General features: G+C 49.0%; 1 pseudogene; it reads right to left on the bottom strand.

Moving 5' to 3' along the window:
• Nucleotides 1-12236: 12236 nt before the first annotated feature.
• On the bottom strand, nucleotides 12237-13781 carry LOC113408051 (annotated as a pseudogene).
• Between the last annotated feature and the right edge of the window lie 1509 nt (nucleotides 13782-15290).

The following is a 15290-nucleotide window of genomic DNA, read 5'->3' as shown; positions in this document are numbered from 1 at the left end:
GCCCACTCTGCTGTGCAGCGCACAGAGATGATAGGGGACCCTGTATTGCTTCCAGCAGAGAGATGTCCCACCTCAGTGGCTAGACGAGTGTGCGTGTTGGGGGGGAGGGGGTTGGAGCTGACAGACCAAAGGTCTATTCCCCACAAATTAGTGATTTCTCTAGTAGCTGGGTATGGCCTCTGCAGCTCCTTGGTTCCTTCCAAGGGGAATCCAATCTGCAACCTGACAAGGATAAGGAGACTCATGTCCCTGTCCCCATCACAGACACTCCTAGGAAACTTTTCTTCTGCTGCAGCAATTCAGCTTGTGGGAGGCAGGACAAGCTCACACAGTCTCTCTCATGTAGAGAGCTGTGAGCCTTAGAGCCCCGACCGGGGTTATTCTATCTACTACCCAAGATCCACAAACCTGGAAATCCTGGAGGCCCCATCATCTCGGGCATTAGCACTCTCACTGAAGGACTGTCTGGATATGTGGACTCCTTACTCAGACCCTACGCCACCAGCACTCCGTGACACCACAGATTTCCTGAGAAAACTACAATGCATTGGTGACCTCCCAGAAAACACCATCCTAGCCACCATGGATGTAGAGGCCCTCTACACAAACATCCCACACACAGATGGAATACAAGCTGTCAGGAACAGTATCCCTGATGATGACACAGCACAACTTATTGCTGAGCTCTGTGACTTTATCCTCACGCACAATTATTTCAAATTTGGTGACAATATATACCTCCAGACCAGTGGCACCACCATGGGCACCCATATGGCCCCACAATATGCCAACATTTTTATGGCTGACCTAGAACAACGCTTCCTCAGCTCTCGTCCACTCACGCCCCTTCTCTACCTACGCTACATTGATGACATCTTCATCATCTGGACCCATGGGAAGGAGACCCTGGAAGAATTCCATCATGATTTCAACAGCTTCCACCCCACCATCAACCTCAACCTGGACCAATCTACAAGGGAGGTCCACTTCCTAGACACCACAGTACAAATAAGCGATGGCCATGTTAACACCACCCTATACCGAAAACCCACCGACCGCTATGCCTACCTTCATGCCTCCAGCTTCCACCCCGGACACACCGCACGATCCATCGTCTACAGCCAAGCGCTGAGGTACAACCGCATCTGCTCCAACCCCTCAGACAGAGACCAACACCCCTACAAGATCTTCACCAAGCATTCTCAAAACTATGATACCCACACAAGGAAATAAAGAAACAAATCAACAGAGCCAGATGTGTACCCAGAAGCCTCCTGCTACAAGACAGACCCAAAAAAGAAACCAACAGAACTCCACTGGCCATCACCTACAGTCCTCAGCTTAAACCTCTCCAATGCATCATCGGTGATCTACAACCCATCCTGGACAATGATCCCTCACTTTCACAGACATTGGGAGGCAGGCCAGTCCTCGCCCACAGACAACCCGCCAACCTTAAGCATATTCTCACCAGCAACCACGCACCGCACCATAACAACTCTAACTCAGGAACCAACCCATGCAACAAACCTCGATGCCAACTCTGCCCACATATCTACACCAGCAACACCATCACAGGACCTAACCAGATCAGCTACAACATCACCGGCTCATTCACCTGCACGTCCACCAATGTTATATATATGCCATCATGTGCCAGCAATGCCCCTCTGCTATGTACATTGGCCAAACTGGACAGTCACTACGCAAGAGGATAAATGGACACAAGTCAGATATCAGGAATGGCAATATACAAAAACCTGTAGGAGAACACTTCAACCTCCCTGGCCACACAATAGCAGATGTAAAGGTAGCCATCTTACAGCAAAAAAACTTCAGGACCAGACTCCAAAGAGAAACTGCTGAGCTCCAGTTCATTTGCAAATTTGACACCATCAGATCAGGATTAAACAAAGACTGTGAATGGCTATCCAACTACAGAAGCAGTTTCTTCTCAGTTGGTGTTCACACCTCAACTGCTAGCAGAGCACCTCACCCTCCCTGATTGAACTAACCTCGTTATCTCCATACTGATTTATACCTGCCTCTGGAAATTTCCATTACTTGCGTCTGATGAAGTGGGCATTCACCCACGAAAGCTTATGCTCCAATATTTCTGTTAGTTTTAAAGGTGCCACAGGACCCTCTGTTACTTTTTACAGAGCCAGAAAGAGAAGCCAACAGTTCTGACTCCTATTCTAACTAACAGACAACAACCCCCATGGAGAAGGGATAGAGCCCAGGAAAAAAGGGGTGAAAAATTTTATGGAAACCGTTTTCTGTCAAAAAATCCATTCAGATTAAACCACTTTGTTTCTTGAAATCATAACAAGTAGGATGAAAATTTTTTGCAAAATTATTTGTTTGCAAAACAAGAGCATCTCCTGTTTGTCACAGTGCATTAAACTGTCTCATCGTACACAAAGAGGAGACACTGTGATCTAGAAAATTAGATGAGATGCTTCAGTCTGAGCTAAGTATTTGCTGCTCTTAAGAATTTCAAAAGAAAAAAATGCAAATAAAATAGAATATTATGTCATAATCTGATATGGCTCAATGTGATAGGACACCTCCTATTCTGCACTGCTACTAGTGACACTCTTCAATGGATCCCCATCATCCACCCAGCATGAGGTAGGTGGGAGAGGATTGTTATTTGTACTTGACAGAAGGAGAAACTAAGGCTGAGAAAGGAGCAGTGACTTGTCTTAGCTGATGCAGCCAGTCAGTAGCAGAGTTGCTTTCAAATGAGCTACAGACCAACAATTGTTCATAGTAATTATTCAGCAAGTATTTTAAAAGAATTGGAATGTTAGAGAGGATCATGAACTGCTCTGAGACAATTAATGGAGAGCAGCATCAACATTGGTCAAACATATAACTGGTTGTGACTTATTTGCTTGGTCATAAAAGAGAACAACAAAGACCAGAGTTTCCTCCCTGTCAATAGCCCCCTCCTCAGCCAATCAAGGTTGAGACTTTGAGGGGTGGGAGGCTAAGGGTTCTCACCAAATAGCCCAAGAATGGCGCAGGTCACCACCGAGGGGATCCTCTCGGAGCACTATTCCAGTCTCACCTCTCTGTGAGGGCCTCCCACAACCCCCCCGCCCCCCGCTGCACACAGAGAGCTCCTGGTGGTGGGAGAAGAGTAGAGGAAAAGGACAAAGGAAGCAAGAAGAGAAAGGTAGGAGGGACAGAGAAAAAGGGAAAACAAAAAAGAGAAACCCCAATGTCCCCAGTGATTCTAAGGGACAAAGTCCTACGTTGGGAATACAATGCTGCCACCTCAATCTAGTGTTTTCCATTCCTAGAATTCAGCCGGCACCTGATGGATCAGACTGAACAGGTTCCAAACCTCTGGGAGGCTCTTACCTTGTGTACAGGGATGTCTGTTTTCTGGCAAAATCAATAAAAGAAAAGGAGAAAACTCCGAAGAGGGTCCTCCTTGCGCTCACGTACGTGAAAGTGAATTCTCTCTCAGTCCTCAAGGAGAGACCTCGAGAAGGAGATGTGCTGAAGCAAAGCCACAGGGATCTCCAAGGTTGTCCCTGTCCTGCACCCCTGTCCTGCCTGGCTGATGTCAAGATCTCTCTGTGAGATCATCGCCTCCCCACCACCTTTGTCCAATAGGCTGAGGTCCTGCCAAAGGCCCTTGTGATGTCACTGTCACACCCACCCCTCCCCTCCAGTGCTGATGTCCTGCCCCTGTCCAGCCACATTGGATGTTTGAGCTGCTTCCCCTGGATCACCCCACTCAATGACTCTTCATTGTGGGGATGACACCGACTACACAGTAGAACACGAGACGCTCTTCCCCAGGCCGCAATCAGGTTTTCAGAAGTTAATGGACTTTATGGCCAGAAGGAACCATTAGAGCATTTAATCTGATCCTCTGCGTATCCTGAGGCCTCCTGTCTGTCAGAAGAGCTGGGTTTTTCTTTTACTCAAACATTTTCCAGAAAGGCATCTAGTCTTTATTAGAAGATATCAAGAGATGGAGAAGCCATCATTTCTCTTGGTAGTTTGTTCCAATGATGAATCACCCTCTTACAAATCTGGGTCTTATTGTCATTATACTTTTTCTGATTTCTGCTTCCATCCATGGAGTCTTGTCATGCCTGTCTCTGCTAGATAAAAGAGCCCTTTTATACTCAACCTTTTCTCTCCATGAAGTCAAGCAACTCACCTCTCATTCTTCTTTTGTATATACTAAACAGATTGAGCTTTTTCAATGTCTCATTATAAGGCATCAATCCCACACTCAATTATGAATCTTTTCTGTACCCTCTCCAATTTTTTTAACATAATATTCAAAATGTGGACACAAGAACTGGAGTCAACATTCCAATATCAGTCTCACCAATGCTGAATCACTTCTCTTTCCATACTCACTACTCTATCCAGCCAAGAATGGCTTTAACCTTTTTTACCACAGTTTCACATTGACAGATTATGTTAAGCAGCTTGTCCACCATGGCCCCTAAATCCTTTTCAGGGTCACTGCTTTCCAGCAGACTGTCCCCCATTCTGTAAGGTGCCACCTGACTCCTTTGTGACTGGAAGTATGGGTTTGCATATGGCTTTATTAAAACCTAATTATTCAGTAAATATTTTAGAAGAACTAGCCCATTAGAGAGAAAATCATGAATTACTCAAAAACAATGAATGGAGAAAAGCAGCGAGAGCAATCAAATACGTGTTTGGTTATTGCTTATTTCCTTGGTCTTAAAAGAGAGTAACAAGGACCTGAGTCTCCTCCCTCACAATACCCCCATGCTCGCCCAATCAGTATTGAGACTCTGAGAATCAGAAAGCTGAGAGTTCTCACCAGATGTCCCAGGTCACCACCGGAGGGAGTCACTCTTAGAGCACTATTCCAGCCACATGTCTTTGGGAGGGCCTCCCGCAATGAGAGTTGGAGTGCAACCCCCCCACCCCCCAGTCCACATGCACAGACAGGTCCTGGTGGTGAAAGGAGAGCAGGGGGAAAGGACAAAGATGCAAGAGAAGAGAAAGGAGGGAGAGACAGGAAAAGGGGAAACAAAAAGGAGAAACCCCAATGTCCCCAGTAATTCTAAGGGACAAAGTCCTAGGTCGGAAATAAAAGGCTGCTCCCACAATCTAGTGTTTTCCATTCCTAAAAATCAGCCGGCACCTGATGGATCAGACTGAACAGGTTCCAAACCTCTGGGAGGCTCTTACCTTCTATACAGGGACGTCTGTTTTCTGGCAAAATCAATAAAAGAAAAGGAGAAATCTCCGAAGAGGGTCCTCCTTGCGCTCACGTACGTGAAAGTGAATTCTCTCTCAGTCCTCAAGGAGAGACTTCGAGAAGGAGACGTGCTGAAGCAAAGCCACAGGGATCTCCAAGGTTGCCCCTGTCCTGCACCCCTGTCCTGCCTGGCTGATGTCAAGATCTCTCTGTGAGATCATCGCCTCCCCACCACCTTTGTCCAATAGGCTGAGGTCCTGCCAAAGGCCCTTGTGATGTCACTGACACACCCACCCCTCCCCTGCAGTGCTGATGTCCTGCCCCTGTCCGGCCGCATTGGATGTTTGAGCTGCTTCCCCTGGATCACCCCACTCAATGACTCTTCATTGTGGGGATGACACCGACTACATAGTAGAACACGAGATGCTCTTCCCCATGCTACGCTCAGTTGTTCATAAATTAGCAGACTTTATGGACAGAAGAGACAATTAGAGCATGTAATCTCACATCCTGCATATTGCATGCTTTCTGTATAGCATAGTAGCTAGTTTTTCACTAAACACGTTCCAGAAAGGGATCTAGTCTTCATTAGAAGACATCAAGAAATGGGCAATTCCCTCCACTTCCCTCTCTACTTTGTTCCTTTGGTGATTCATCGTCACTGTTGAATATTTGTGCCCTATTTCGAATATGAATTAGTGTCTTTTGAGTTTCCAGCCACTGGGTCTTGTTATGCTTTTCTCTGCTAGATTAATGAGCCCTTTAATACCCAATATTTTCTCTCCATGAAGTCACTTCAACACTTCAATGATGTCACCTCCTGCTCTTATTTATAATCTAAACAGGCGGATTATAATAATCTTTCAATAGCTCACTAGCAGGCATTTTTCTCTAGCCCTCAAAACGTTTCATTGCTTTTTGCTGCCCCATCTCCAAAATTTCAAAATCTTTTTCAAAGGTGGATGCCAAAAGTGGATGCCGTATTCCAGGATCAGTCTTACTGATGGTGTGTCACCTCCCTATGCTACTCACTGCTCTTTTCATACATCTAATGATGGTGTTAGCCCTGTTCACCACAACATCACACTGGTTGCTCATGTTGAATGGCTTGCCCAGCATGGCCTCTAAATCCTCTTCACAGTTAGTGCTTTCCTGGATACACTTCTCCATTCTGTAGGTGTGGCCTGCATGCTTTGCTGCTAGGTATAGGACCTTTCATTTGGTTATTTTCAAACTTGTTTTCTTTGAATGGGTCCATCTTATCAAGGGATCCGATTGCTCTGTGTCACTGCCCTGTCCTCAGCATTAATTACCACTCTGCTAGTATTTTATCACCCACCAATGTTAGCGGCTGTGATTTTATATTGCGTAGCAGTTCATTGATATTTATTTTCAAGAATTAGTCCTTGAGAGCCTCTTCATATCCCTAGTGCCCAGCACCTGTTCCACACAGCACAGCGAGAAAAGGCCGTCCAGCCCAGCTGTTCCATAGGGGCTAAGCACAGAACAAACTTAGGAGCTTGTGTTATCCATAGTGTGACAGACCCAGACCAGTGGGGTACAGGAGTCTGGTAGAGGGCAAATATACTGGTCACTGGATGAGTAGTTTTCTGTTCCCTGAGTGACCAGAGCAGGGGCTGCACTAGAGTAATCAGGGATCTGCTAGAACCAGTTAAGGCAGGCGGGCTAATTAGGACACCTGGAGCCAATTAACAAGAAGCTGCTAGAATCAATTAAGGCAGGCTAATCAGGGCACCTGGGCTTTAAAAGGAGCTCACTTCAGTTTGTGGTGTGAGTGTGAGGAGCTGGGAGCAAGAGGCGCAAGGAGCTGAGAGTGAGAGGGTGTGCTGCTGGAGGACTGAGGAGCACAAGCGTATTCAGACACCAGGAGGAAGGTCCTGTGGTGAGAATAAGGAAGGTGTTTGGAGGAGGCCATGGGGAAGTAGCCCAGGGAGTTGAAGCTGTCATGCAGCTGTTACAGGAGGCACTATAGACAGCTGCAGTCCACAGGGCCCTGGACTGGAACCCGGAGTAGAGGGCAGGCCCGGGTTCCCCCCAAACCTCCCAATTGACCTGGACTGTGGGTTCTTCCAGATGGGAAGGTCTCTGGGCTGCTGTCCAACCCACATGGTGAATCTCTGAGGCAAGAAAATCCACCAATAAGTGCAGGACCCACCAAGATAGAAGAGGAACTTTGTCACAATAGGTTCTGAACAACAGGTGGGGGTCATCAGCTTACAAAGACACTCTACACCAGTAGCATAGACAGGCCCCAAATGTATCTAAGTTTCCCGCCTTGCAAAATAGGAGAGAGAAAAAACATAACCTTGATTAGCTTTATTGTATAGTTGTGGAAACTGAGGCACACAGAAGCAACGAGATTCGCTCATGGTTAAAAAGCCAGGAATAGAAAACAGCAAAGCTGCTGATAGTCAGTCCTGGGCCAAAGCCATGTTTATCCTGGCCTCTCTGGTTCAGCTCCAGTAACAACCCGAGTAGAGGTTTTCTTCTTCTCCATGTTCTTTAACTTCATGTCACTGCAGAAGAGAGATTTTTTTTCTTAACAGCTGGCTCTAATGCATGTAGATGTCTTTCCAGAAGACGTGCTCTGGCTCAGTCACATGTCATAGGTTTTCTGGAGGAAACACTCGGTGACGTTCTTGGGCCTGTGTTATACAGAAAATGGACATAATGGTCCTTTCTGACCTTAAACTTTTTCTTTTGTTAGGAGGATAATGCTGGACATTTTCTCTCATTCACTTTCCTTTGGAATAATTTAAATTCAGTCCAAAGGATTTCCTCTTCCATTGTGTCTTCAGCACCTTTCATAGCAAACAGTTACTGTTAGCCCACAGGTTCCAGTTTCAGGCAGTCCCAGGGTGAGATGGTCATTAAAGGGGTTTCAGCTCAACTTAACCTATCCCCTAGGATCCAGGCCTGTTAGGTGATATAAGGACAGCCTGTGCTCAGCCAGGAGAGAGACCCTAAATGGGAGCAGGCCTGGGAGGGGCTTGGCTCTCCCTTTAAAGGCAGTTTAGGTTCACAGTAGGGGATGGAACAACCAAGCTGCTAGGGATGGGAGCTGGGCCTCCTGGCAGTGTCCAGGAGTGAAAGCACAACATCTGCAAGGAAGGGATTCCCCACAGAGGGACAACGTAATCTCTCAGGGAGGGAAAAGGCTCTCATTGCCATTTCTTAACCTCATGGGGTGTTCTCCTGCTCTGCCAACCCCACCCCTATTTCAGCATCTCCAGGTGCCTGAGGGAGCAGGAACCAGAGGCCATCCTGCATCTGGGACAGAGATGGAGGTTGATGACCTACCTGCACGTGGTGAACATGGTGCAGGACAGCACGCAGGAGATGCAAATGCAGCTCCAGATCTGAAAGCAGCTTCTCTTTACTGACGGGAGACTGTGTAGGAGGCCTTGCAGGTTGTGGGGGGGGGGTTAGACAGGCACTAACATGGGCATGGAAGTTTGGGGAAAAGGACAGAGGCTGGGGTTGGGCAAGGAGGGCAGGGACTTGGGAAGAAAGAGAGAAGAACAACCCCTTTCTGAATGTGGGTCAGGATTATCCCCACTTTAGAGAGTGGGAAATTGAGGTACCACGTGGGAGCGGGATTGTGATTTGGCAATTTTGTTCACTAGCCCTGCTAGAAACTCCACCCTCCAAGCAGCTGTATAAAAGTCTGATTCAGTGAGCAGGAAAGGGGCTCCTCGTAACTGCTGCTATGTTGTGATGCACCATAAAAAGTCACAATGCAAAGTTTGTCATGTCGGGTATCTTTGGAAGGCTCATGATGCACTGAATATTGTTGTTATAGTAATGTTATAAATTGTCATTTCATGTATATAGATACAAGGTTGAAAATGTGTCCTCATGGCTTAAAATAAGCCCAGGCAAAACTCTCTGGGAACAGAGGGGCAGTTCACACCTCATCAGGGCATGTATGGGACAAGCCCAGCCCAGCCTCACAGGAACAAATGGTCTGTTGGACTCATGAGTGAGTCACCACCCTTCCCTTGGTCAGTCAGGGACTATGCTGAGGTAATGCTCACCTGACCCTGAAGGGGGGGGGCAAAGACAAGAAGGAAGAAAGAACATGATAAAAGGGAGAGACATGTCTGTATATGGAGGTGGAAGAGCATAGCACATCACCACCAAGCGACTGAAGCACTGATCAAAGGGGAGAGCCTGGCTGAAGGGCAACCAGCCATCCTGTGTTGAGAAGCATTTAAGTTTGTAGGGGCACTGAAAGTGTTAAGATCAGCTTAGAATGTGTTTTGCTTTTATTTCATTTGACCAAATCTGACTTGTTGTGCTTTGACTTATAATCACTTAAAATTTATCCTTATAGTTAATAAATTTGTTTATTCTACCTGAAGCAGTTTGTTTAGTTTGAAGTGTGTCAGACTCCCCTAGGAATAACAAGCCTTGTGCATATCAATTTCTTTGTTAACTTGATGAACTTATATAAGCTTCCAGCATCCAGCGGGCATAACTAGACACTGCAAAATGGAGGTTCCTAGAGTTGTGTCTGGGACCGGAGATATTGGCTAGTGTCATTCGGTTGCACAATCCAAGCAGCTTACATGCCAGAGGCTGTGCGTGAACAGCCCAGGAGTGGGGGTTCTCACAGCAGAGCCGGGTAAGGCTGGCTCCCAGAGTCAAGGCTTGGAGTGACCTAGCAGATCACCGGTCCAGATAACACTGGGGGAACATCATAATAAGAAAAAACAGCAGTTACACATAATTCAGTGAGAAATAAGGGAAGGAGTGCACATATTTCTGAAGGAAATTTTAGGGACAAATTTATCTATTTTTAGCTTAAAATTTCCCTGTGTTAAAAACTAGGAAAATCACACAGCTTCAGCAGCCCATGACACTTAGACACCAGCATACTGGATAAAAACAGAAGTGAATCCATCACAAGATAAGTTTAGTAGCAGAGGGATAGCCGTGTTAGTCTGGATCTGTAAAAAGTAACAAAGAGTCCTGTGGCACCTTATAGACTTAGGGTACGTCCAGATTACCCTCTGTATCGGCGGGTAGCGATCGATTTATCGGGGATCGATATATCGCGTCTCATCTAGACGCGATATATCGATCCCAAAACGCACTCCCCGTCGACTCTGGAACTCCACCAGAGCGAGTGGCGGTAGCGGAGTCGACGGGGGAGCAGCGGCCGTCGATCCCACGCCGTGAGGACGGGAGGTAAGTCGAAATAAGATACGTCTACTTCAGCTATGGTATTCCCGTAGCTGAAGTTGTGTATCTTACATTGACATTCCCCTCCCTCCCCCCCAATGTAGACCAGGCCTAACAGATGTATTGGAGCATAAGCTTTCGTGGATGAATACCCACTTCGTTTAGGGTATTTATTTTCAAATAATCAAGGTAAGTTTAGGGCACACTGCCATGAATGGCATATTGTGAATAAATCTTCAAAACTGAATTATTACATTGAAAATATTCATAATGCATCATGTTTAAAACAAATAATCCTAGCAATGCCATGTGCTGTGCCTCCCCTCGTACTCTGCTCAGCTAGCTCTTCAAGAAATTAGGTTCAGTTGCTAATTTCAAGGAATTAGACCAGTCGGTCACTGTTTTTCAGAGCATTCCAGAAGGTGGTGGACAGACCCCACAGGAATTGTGATGAATTTCCTGAAGCAACTTTCTTTTCTTTCTATTCTAAACCTCACATAACAACAACAATCACCCTTTTGACTGATTTATGGCTGAGAAGAAAGGTTTCCCAAGAAAGCTTCACCAAATTTCATGTTATGTGTCACTAAGTGTCAGTGTTTTTAATACAATTAAGTTAATTTGTGATGATTCAGGAAAGGAATACTATCCCTTCTCTATTTCTTTAGAAAACTACATTTGTTATGTCCTTATAACAAGAACATGAAGAGCCCGGCAGTACATTGAAATCAGCAGTGGACACAGACAGTACATTGCCTGCAAATAATATTTCTAAAGAAAAATAAACTAAAATATTTTCTACAATCTCCAGTTTTATCTATAGGAAGATAGCATTTGAGATTGGGGACCCTGTTTTGTTAATTGATGTGAGAAGAAAGGAAGGGTCAATCTTGATTGCCAATTATATGTAGTTAGAAAGTAAAAAAATCACATGAATTAATGCTGACAAAAGTTCAAAGAATATTATATATATTTTTAATGAGGATTTAAATAAATGGCTTAATTAATTCTATCAATTTTTCACCTATTAATTTTCAAAGGTGTGGTGTAGGAGGTGGGTGTATGTGCCCTGTCTTCCTGAGAGAACCATTCAAGACAATAGAGAGAGAGAGAGAAGCTGCACGTGTGTAGTTGTGATGTTTATGACACACGTACATTGTAGCTGAACAACCCAGTCTGACAATTTAATAGTTTGTTGTTAAAATAAATATTTTGGATTTCTTGAAACTTGTAGAAGGTTCGTGCCGGGGCTTGACCCTCCTGGGCAGGAGGGGAGCCACACCGACTCACTACCTGTGGAACAAGCAAACAGTTAGTTCAGGGCTCAGGCCCTTTGGTGCAGGGGCTGAGCAACAATACAACAGTTTGTTCAGGGCTCAGGCCCTTTGGTGCAGGGGGTGAGCAACAATATAACAGTTTGGGGAGCTCAGGCCCTTTGGTGCAGGGGCTGAGCAACAATATCACAGTTAAGGAGCTCAGGCCCTCTGGTGCAGGGGCTGAGCAATAGCACAACAGTTAGGGGGCTCAGGACCTCTGGTGCAGGGCTGAGCAACAATACAATAGGTAGGGGGCTCAGGCCCTATACCTAAGCATTGGGTGAGGGGGAAGCCTGCCACCCATGAGCGGGGTGGCAGGGGGGGGACGCAGGCCCACCCACTCCACTGCGTCCCAGCCCGGGGCCCTAGCAGCGGCTGCTGCCGCTGCGAGTCAGTGGGGTGTCCTGACCGAAACACACTGACATCGGCTCGTCCGTGTCTGCAGCCTGACCGGGGTCGGCTACCCCCGGGCTACTTCCAGGTTCCCCCTCAGGGCCTACCTCGTCCGTGGCACCGGGCCCAGTCCAGTCCATCAGCATGGGTTCCTCCCGGCCGGGGCTTGGTGGCAGGTCCGGCAGCTCCTCGGGGAAGTCCGGTGTAGATTCAGGCGGCTCCTCTGGGTAACAGCAGGGACGGAAGGGCCCTGGTGGTGTCTCACCTTCGGGGTTGGTGTGGGGGAGTTCCAACGGGTCCTCCCAATGACGGGAGCGGACGGGCTCCGGTGGTTCCTCCTCGTAGTGGGCTCGGGGCAGCTCTGGCCAGTTAGGGCCTCGGAGGTCTCCCGGCCGCGAGCTTCCCACCGCACGTCTGCTCCCTGTGGTGGCTGGGGCCGCACTGAGCTCTGGCGGCCGGCTTTTATACTTCCTGTCCTGCCCCTTGACTTCCGGGGGGCGGGAACAGGTGGCGGAGGCTCCGCCCACTTGGGTGTCTGTAAGGGCACTCCCTCTGCTGGGCAGGAGGGGAGCCACACTGAGTCACTACAAAACTCCACAGTTGAAACACAAATGATGTTATTTACAGAAGTTAAACTTCAATATAGATTTGAGGGAAGATTAAAAAAATACATGTAAATAATTCCAGTTCTAAAAATATGTTTAGATGCTTGATTTTGAAATACTGTTGAAATGTAAATTAAAATATTATTGTATTTACACCTTGTTACAATAATATTTTTTTAAATTAGAATACTCTTTTTTCTTTCATATTTTACATTGAGATTTCACAGGGGTAGAAAATTCTGACAAGAGTGAATGACCGCATCCACCCCCATCTGCTACTCCTGGGGCAGGGGATGGGGAAAGGTGAGGGCTGTGGGTTGCCAGGTGTCAAGTTTTTGACTGGAACCTCCACTAGAAAGGGAAACTGGCAGTGTCCAGTCAGCACAAAAAGTCCAGTTACTGCAGTAACTGGCCTCCCCCACTGGGGTGGGGGGGCGGGAAGAGCAGCAGCGCTGGGACGGGACAGTCTGTGCTGTGGGGTCACTGTCATGGATCGAGATTCCCTCCGGCCTTAGCTGGGACAGGGCAGATTACCAGGGGAGCCGCGTTTGTACCCCCAGCATTGAGACCAGGACAGAAATAAGGGTGGAGCGTCCCGGAGAAGGTGTCAGTGAAAGTGAAGAGATGGGACCTGTCAGTCACATTGTAAAATGAGACTTTGCCCGCCTCATAGTCCAGGAAAATCCCCACCCGTCTGGGCCTGACACTCACAGGGAGGGGAGTCCAGGGGGGAGGTGAGGGCCTCGTATTCCCCATCCCTCAGCACCATGGCCCAGTGTCCATCCTCAGATGTGTATGTGACCTGCCCCTTCCTGCTCACAGATTCCCCACAAACCCCCAGGTCCCAGGCAGTCTTGTCTCCCACCTCCACCTCCCAGTAACGCCTCCCGCCCGTGAACCCTTCAGTGCCCAGGACACAGACACAAGGATCAAATCTCTCAGGATCGTGGGGCAGATTCTGTCATTTGTCTCCATGTCTCACACGTTTCCGATCCCCAGACAGGACAAGTTCGGGATGAGCTGTGTCTGGATCCAGCGTCACGTCCACTGGGGAGAGAGTCACAGATCAGGGCCGGGGGCAGGGGCTGGTCACTGGGATCAAAGGGAAATTAACCTGCATCCTCGTTAATCGTTGTGCGGGGGGGTTGTTGTCTGAGGGGAGTCAGGGCCCGTCTGCCTGTGAGGAGACAATGAGGGGGAAAGGGCAAGAGGAGCGGGGGAGGGGGGGAAGGTGTCAGTGAGTCCAGGGGAGGGGAGGGGAGAGGCAGGTGACAGGAGTAGAGGATGGAGGGGCAGGCACAAGGGCATTGTCAGGGGCAAAGATGAGCAGGCACCAGAGAACAGACTGGTGAAGGGAGGGGCAGGTTCCCGGGGGCTGAAGGAGGTGAGGTGAGGGGTGGGCACCAGGGCAGAAGAAGAGGACGGACCCCAGGGGGCACAGGGAAACAAGGGAAGGAGCAGGCACAGGGGGAAGAGAGATGTGAGGGAATGGGGGGGCTCTAATAGGGCAGGGGGGAATGAAGGGTAGGGACTGGTGCCAGGGGGCAGGAGGGATGAGGAGTGGGGCAGGTGCTAGGACCATGGGGGGAGGGAGAGGGGCAGGCACCAAGGGGACAGAGTGATACAGGAGCCTGGGAGCAGAGGGGCTGGCTAGGGCAGGGGCAGTCAACAGTGGGTGGAGGAGGGCAAGAAGAGGGGCAGGTGCCAGGGGGTTGCAGGGGGTGGTGAGCAGAGGAGCATGTGCCAGTGGGAAGAATGGGGTGGACACTGGGGGGGTAAGAGGGAAGAGGAGGCGCATGGGCTGTAGAGTATCTGTGAGAGGCAGGACTGGTGCCAAGGGAAAGAGAGAGAGGAGGGGAGGGGTGGCCACCAGGGATCCAAAGGGTGGGCTAGAGAAGGGGCAGGCAGCATTGGGGAGAGGGGGAGGGGAAGGGGCTTGCACCAAGGGACACAAGGGGTGAACAGAGGGGCAGGCGCTAGGGAGGCAGGGCGGGAGACGAAGGAGGGGCTGGCACCAGGGGACTAGAGCGGGGGGAAGGATTCAGGTTTCAGGGAGGCAGCGGTTGAGGGGAGGGTTACAGGGGAGAACTAAGGGGAAGGTGGCAGGGGGGGTACAAGGGAAGGGGCAGGCAGCAGAGGGTGGGGGGACAAGGGAAGGGGCTTGTGCCAAGGGGAGAGGTGGGGGCCAGGGCGGGAGAAGGAAGGGGCAGGAACTGGGGGCAGAGTTGGGGAGAGACAAATGCCGGGGGGACAGTAGTGGGGCGGGGGATGGGGAAGGCACCAGGGGCAAATGGGGGGGGATGAGGGATTGTATGGTCATCAATGGTTGGGAGGGCAAGGGAAGGGGTAGGTGCCAGGGGGCTAGAGGGGCATGAGCGGAGGGGTGAAAACTGCGGGGGGCAAAGGAGGGTGAGCAAATGGGCAGGCAGCAATGGGGCAGGGGGAGGGGCAGGCGCCTGCGCCAGGAGACAGTGGTGTGGCATGGAGTGGGGCAGGCGTCAGGGACAGCAAGGGGGAAGAGGAAGTATTGGGGGATGAGGGGGGCAAGGGAAGAGG

This window comes from Terrapene carolina, unplaced genomic scaffold (genome assembly GCF_002925995.2).
Source record: "Terrapene carolina triunguis isolate 2854851 unplaced genomic scaffold, T_m_triunguis-2.0 Scaffold711, whole genome shotgun sequence".
NCBI classification, from domain to species: domain Eukaryota; kingdom Metazoa; phylum Chordata; order Testudines; family Emydidae; genus Terrapene; species Terrapene triunguis.
Note: the sequence above shows the minus strand (reverse complement) of the source record. Positions and strands in the feature narration are given on the sequence as shown.